The sequence below is a fragment of the Pteronotus mesoamericanus genome, unplaced genomic scaffold (genome assembly GCF_021234165.1).
Source record: "Pteronotus mesoamericanus isolate MK-2021 breed Mesoamerican mustached bat unplaced genomic scaffold, CSHL_Meso_final scaffold_85, whole genome shotgun sequence".
Classification (NCBI taxonomy): Eukaryota; Metazoa; Chordata; class Mammalia; order Chiroptera; family Mormoopidae; genus Pteronotus; species Pteronotus mesoamericanus.
Window position 1 is genome coordinate 26,912,664 of NW_026555329.1, and position 5,371 is coordinate 26,918,034.

The window sequence follows — 5,371 nt, forward strand, 5'->3', positions numbered from 1 at the left end:
TCACAATGGAGTATCACTCAGCTAGAAACAAAAACAAAATATTGCCATTTGTGATAACATTGGTGGACCTAGAGGGTATTATGCTAAGTTAAATAAGTCAGTCAGAGTAAGGCAGGTGCCGTGTGATTTTACGTGTTGACATGTGGAATCCAAAAACAAAAGAAAATCAGACTCAGATACAGAAAACAAGCTGGTATTTACTAGACAGGGAATGGACAAGGGAGGATGAGTGAAACAGAGGAGGGCGATAAGAAGTGCAAAATTTCATACTTACCTGGCAGGGGCGATACCATGATCGTGACGGTGGTTTTCCCAGGGCGAGGCTTATCCATTGCAATCCAGACATGCGGACCCCTGCGGTTTCCCCAAGTGTGGGAAACCTGACTGCATAATTTGTGGTAGTGGGGACTGCATTGATGCTCTCCCCAGGCATAAAGAGAGTACAAAATACCAGGCATAAAACAAATGTGATGGGGTTTAATATATAGCATAGGGAATATAGTCAATAATACTGTAATAACTTTGTATGGTAACAGAAGATAACTGGACTTATTGTGTGGATCATTTCAAAATGTACATATATAAATGTCAAATCACTGTGATGTGCACCTAAAACTAATAGAATATTGTATGTCAATTATATCTCAATAAAAATAAATAATAATATATGATAATCATGATACATGCATAGGGTGAGGTTTAGTTTGTCACGTGTAGCATGCCTAGTCTTTGTAGATGAACTCTGACTTAAAGTTTCTTCTATCGGAGTACCTCTCCTGCCTCCTAATAACTAATACCACTTCCTCCCCCAATACTATAGATTTCCAGCACTATTAATTAATTCTATTTGGAACTTTATATTAGCAGAATTATCATGAGACACAATTTTTTTCTATTTGACTTTTCATGTACATTTTGTGGGTAAGGTCCGTTTATGTTGTTGTATTTAACAACAGTTTAATTTTATTACTGGATACTATTCTATTGTATGAATATGCCACAGTTTTTTAATACAATTCTACTGTTGATAGAAACTGGCTTGTTTTCAGTTGAGGTTAGTACAAACAATGCTGCTACAGATTTCATGTACACAATTTGTGGTAATAAAATGTATACATTTTTTCTGAGTCTATATTAGAAATCTGGGTCACGGTAATTATGTTTATTTCAGACTTCGTAGACATTGCTGAATGGTCTTTCAACATGGATGCAAAACTCACACTCCTACTAGTGGTTTGGGAGAGTTCCATGTTCTCCCCATCATTGCCAACACGATATCTTATTCTCTCAGCCATTCTGATGCTGAGCAGTGCAATGTTCTTTTTAAAAAATACTTTTATTGTTTTTGTTTGTTTATTTGTTTGTCTTATTTTCCAGCAAGGAGACCTCTTTTATTGCTTGTCAGGATGAATGACCAGAATAGGTCAGGCAGGAGCAGTTGGGGACCTGCCCTTGACAATAAAGGTCCCTTCTGCAGATGTGGTCCACATCACCAAACAAAAGCTGTCTTCAGGCAGCAAGGGCAGACCTGATTCATTGAGGGGGCTGCCTTGTGTTATAGGGGAGTGCGGTGCAGGTAGAAGATAAAGACCATGTGGTCAGTAGAGCAGGTAGCAAGGGAAGCCACAGGGAGGTCAGAAAATGCAGGAAGTACCTCCAGGAGTAGGTGAGGGTGTGGAAGATGCAGCCAGCACAGCCCCAACCCTGCATCGAATATGCCTGCTGAGAGCAGAGAGCCACTTGCACTGCCCTGGGCTGGTGCCTAACCAGTACACAACCCTCCAACTGCAGTATAACTGTGGTTTTAATTTCGATTTATATAATAACCAATAAAGGTGAACATATTTTTCTAACATTTATTGACCATTAGGTTATACTTTTTTTGAAATGACTATTCAAGGTGATTTGTCTTTTGGACTTTTCTTTTTGTTTTTTAGATTGATCAATTTTTAAGTGTAATCTTATCAGTGTCTTTGGTCATATGAATTCCAAATATTTTTCTCCTCCTCATGTCTTACCTTTTCACTTTTCTAATGATGGCTTTGGTGAGTTAAAATTCTTAATTTTTAATGTATTCTCACTTATTTTTTATGGCTAATTTTTATGTCCTATTTAAGAATTCATTACTTATTCTTGGAGTCATCACATTACTTTCCTATTCTTATCAATTAGTATTATGCATTTCTCTCAGGAGTCTGCTCCTTTGAGTCCTATATTATGCACTTCTAATGAAAGATTTTTTAAGAAAGAAAGAGCTAAGTAATAATAAAAAAGATTACTAATAAAATTTGGTACAATTAACCAATTAAATTTTCTGCATAAATATAAAAAGTTACTTGATGTTAATATAATTTTTAGTAATAAAGGAATGGTGATAGAAAAAGATAAAAAATGTATATGATGAGTTGATCTATAAAAAGGTGACATTTTGGCATTTTTTAATCAATGGGGATAAAATAAATTAAACAAATTATTTAATAAAGTGTGCTTCTATATTGAGAGAGCATTAGAGGAAAATAGTTCCATCTCCTACTTTATTTCTTTTACCGAATATGAAAAGTAATCATCCAGTTGGATGTGCCAAAGTTCACAATTTTATTATATAACTCACTCAGGGGAAATTACTCTAACTTTATACTTTTTTGTTATCTAAAATGGCAATTAAGCTATTTCTTTATAAGCTTCTCTCCTGAAAAAATTAGCACCATTTTAATACCCATTCATAATTCACTAACTGGTATGAAATGTGGTCTCATTGATCGTCCTTATTTTTTCCTTTCCCCACTGAGTGTTTTTCTTATTCATCTCTTGCAAGGCTCCTCACCTTCATAATACTGGAAAGTACACATTTAAATGCACTCAGTTGTTTGGAGCTAGAAAAAATGCTGGTATATGCATATACACATGTAAGCATATAGTATTTCAGCATGGTTTATATCACTTTTTAGGTGTGGCAGGCTGGCAGAAAGATGAACTTGATGTTTTTGTGACTGTATGCCTGTCTGGAATAGTCCCATCACCTGGAAATGTCTGGCAGGGATTCAAGCTAAAGGCTCAGGTGATTTAACTTAATTCAGTCCCTTTTCCTCACTCATCATTGTAATATGATGACATGCTAGGTTTTCAGGAAGACTTCCTTTGGGAAGATGGAGAGGTCATAAATTATAAGAATGCCTCTGCCATTTCCTTAAGAGCCTTTTCCCCATCCCAGAGAACAGAGTACCTTCTTGTCCTTTCCGCAAATCTAATAAATGTGTGCCACCAGAAGGGCCATAAAGAGCTGACCCTTAGCGCTCTCAGACTCGTTTAGAAATTGCTCACATAGGAAGTTTAAAAGCAGGAAGCACAGCCCAGTCTGTGGTCTACCTATCCTCTATAAAAACACAAGCTGCAGTGCCTGTTTCAAAGCTGGGCAACTGCAGCTGACCTTGGAATACTTTTTAGTACAATGAGGTGGTTTCTTTTTACATCCAAGACTGGTGGAAAGAGCATTTGTTACAGCCAGATAAGAAGTAATCCTCTGGCTATAATTCATATGGATTTGAAAAGTATGATTACCCTGGAAGGAAAATGAATCCTTTGACTGTTTTCTCCTGCCACCACAACAGCCCTAAGTGTAATTACCACAGCATGTTGCCTAATTTTCCATCTGCATATTATTTGAAAAGAGTAAAACTTCTGGTAATGTAATATGCAAATGAGTGAAAACAGAATTTGTGGCTTTCCTTCCTGCCTACACACAGTTAGGTTTTTCTTCTTTCTAATATATAGGTGAAATCTGTTTGCTTGCTGCATAAGCTGTTTCAGTGTGAGTTCTGGAGTGCAGAGTCAGGCTGCTGAGCAAACTTTGAAGAATATATTAGATGTAAAACATCAGGAAACAGCATTTAGGAGAGATAAAGTGAATGGCAGCTTATAAGCTATTCTGTCACAACAGTCAAAGACTCTTACTTTTTAGACAAGTGACTGGGGAAAAAATTCTCTGCTTCTGTCAATTTAGGTTACAGTACAAGAAGAAGATGATTGTCTTAGTCATTTTCATCCCCTCAAGAACTTGGAGGGGATGGAGGGAGAGCAAAGAGGGTAGGATTCTTGCTCCAATATCGAAGTCTTTAACCAGATCCATTGCTCTCTTCTCTCTTTTGTATATTAAAAACATAACTGTCATGTAGGAAAAGGTTCTCTTTCTTTTTAAAATCTGAAAACATTACTGAAATTACAACTAACTCACAGTACAAACAAAAAGGCAGTGGTTCAACCAGTATTAGGCTTTTAAAAAAAATACTGATCTCAGAATGTGAGCGTGAACTGTGTGACATGCACCACCCATTAATTAAGTTAATGACATGGATGGAGGGAAAATAGCCACCAACATAATATAATCTGTAAGCTTAGTTAGGGATACAATTATGATTAAATTGAAACTCTTCTTGAAAGCGGCAATTTACCTGATGTGACAAATAATTCTCAATGAAGAGAAAAGAAGTTGAATTCTAGTCATGTCTTTGTATCTTCCTGTTTTTGAGAAACATAATATAATTGGCAGTTTGGATAATAATCAGTGATACATATTTGATAAATTATTTTCTTATGAATGATCATTCTAAAGTCTACTAGTAATATTATTAAATCATATAGGAAAGATATAAATTGAATATTACATGTTTAGAAATAGAATTCCATTGAGTAGGAAGATGCTGGTAACCTAACTGTGCTGCACTCCCATAATCAGCATCAAATTTCAGGATTTTTATTTTAGTTCTGGATATAGCTTGTTATATCAGACAAATCATGTGCCAAATGTTCTACTGCCTGTGTGAAGACTTTGCTTATGAGAGAACACTCTGGCTCACTGGAAATGTGACAAAATTTTGCTATTTCTGCAAAGTCTTCAGTAACTGATGTTCAGTGTTGCATAATTGTACTGTATACATGACCTAAATTAGTATGCAGTACTATGGCAAGAGGTTTAATTAGTGTAAAAAAAATTAGATTTATTGTCATGAACTCACATTTATTGTTTTTAATTTGGGGAAATGTGATTTTGACTTGAGAAATAACTGGAGATTAGAAAGCATTGGCATTAACTATATTACAGCAGAAAATTTGTTAGCTTGTTTGCTCAATTTACTCAGATACTGCTGATCTTCTTTTTTTTTTCCTAGGAAGCAGCCCAGTAGATTTTTTTCCTTAAGAATCCAGTTAGTTCTGCAACTCTGTGAAAGCCATCTGAACTTAATTGACTATATTGAGAAAACAGAGAAGACTAACACCTCCTTGCCCAGTCTTCCTACTCCAGTTTTTTTCCTTTTACAGAAATGCCAATAAGTCACTGGGGAAACATGGTGGTCTCTAAGGAGCCAGGACTATG

The 5,371-nt window shown here is 35.8% G+C and overlaps 1 non-coding gene across 1 annotated transcript; it reads left to right on the forward strand.

The window, feature by feature from the left end:
- Positions 1 to 266: 266 nt before the first annotated feature.
- LOC129063590 (U1 spliceosomal RNA) lies at positions 267 to 429 on the forward strand. Its single transcript, XR_008528375.1, has one exon. It is a non-coding gene; the product is annotated as a U1 spliceosomal RNA (small nuclear RNA).
- The last annotated feature ends 4,942 nt before the right edge of the window (positions 430 to 5,371 follow it).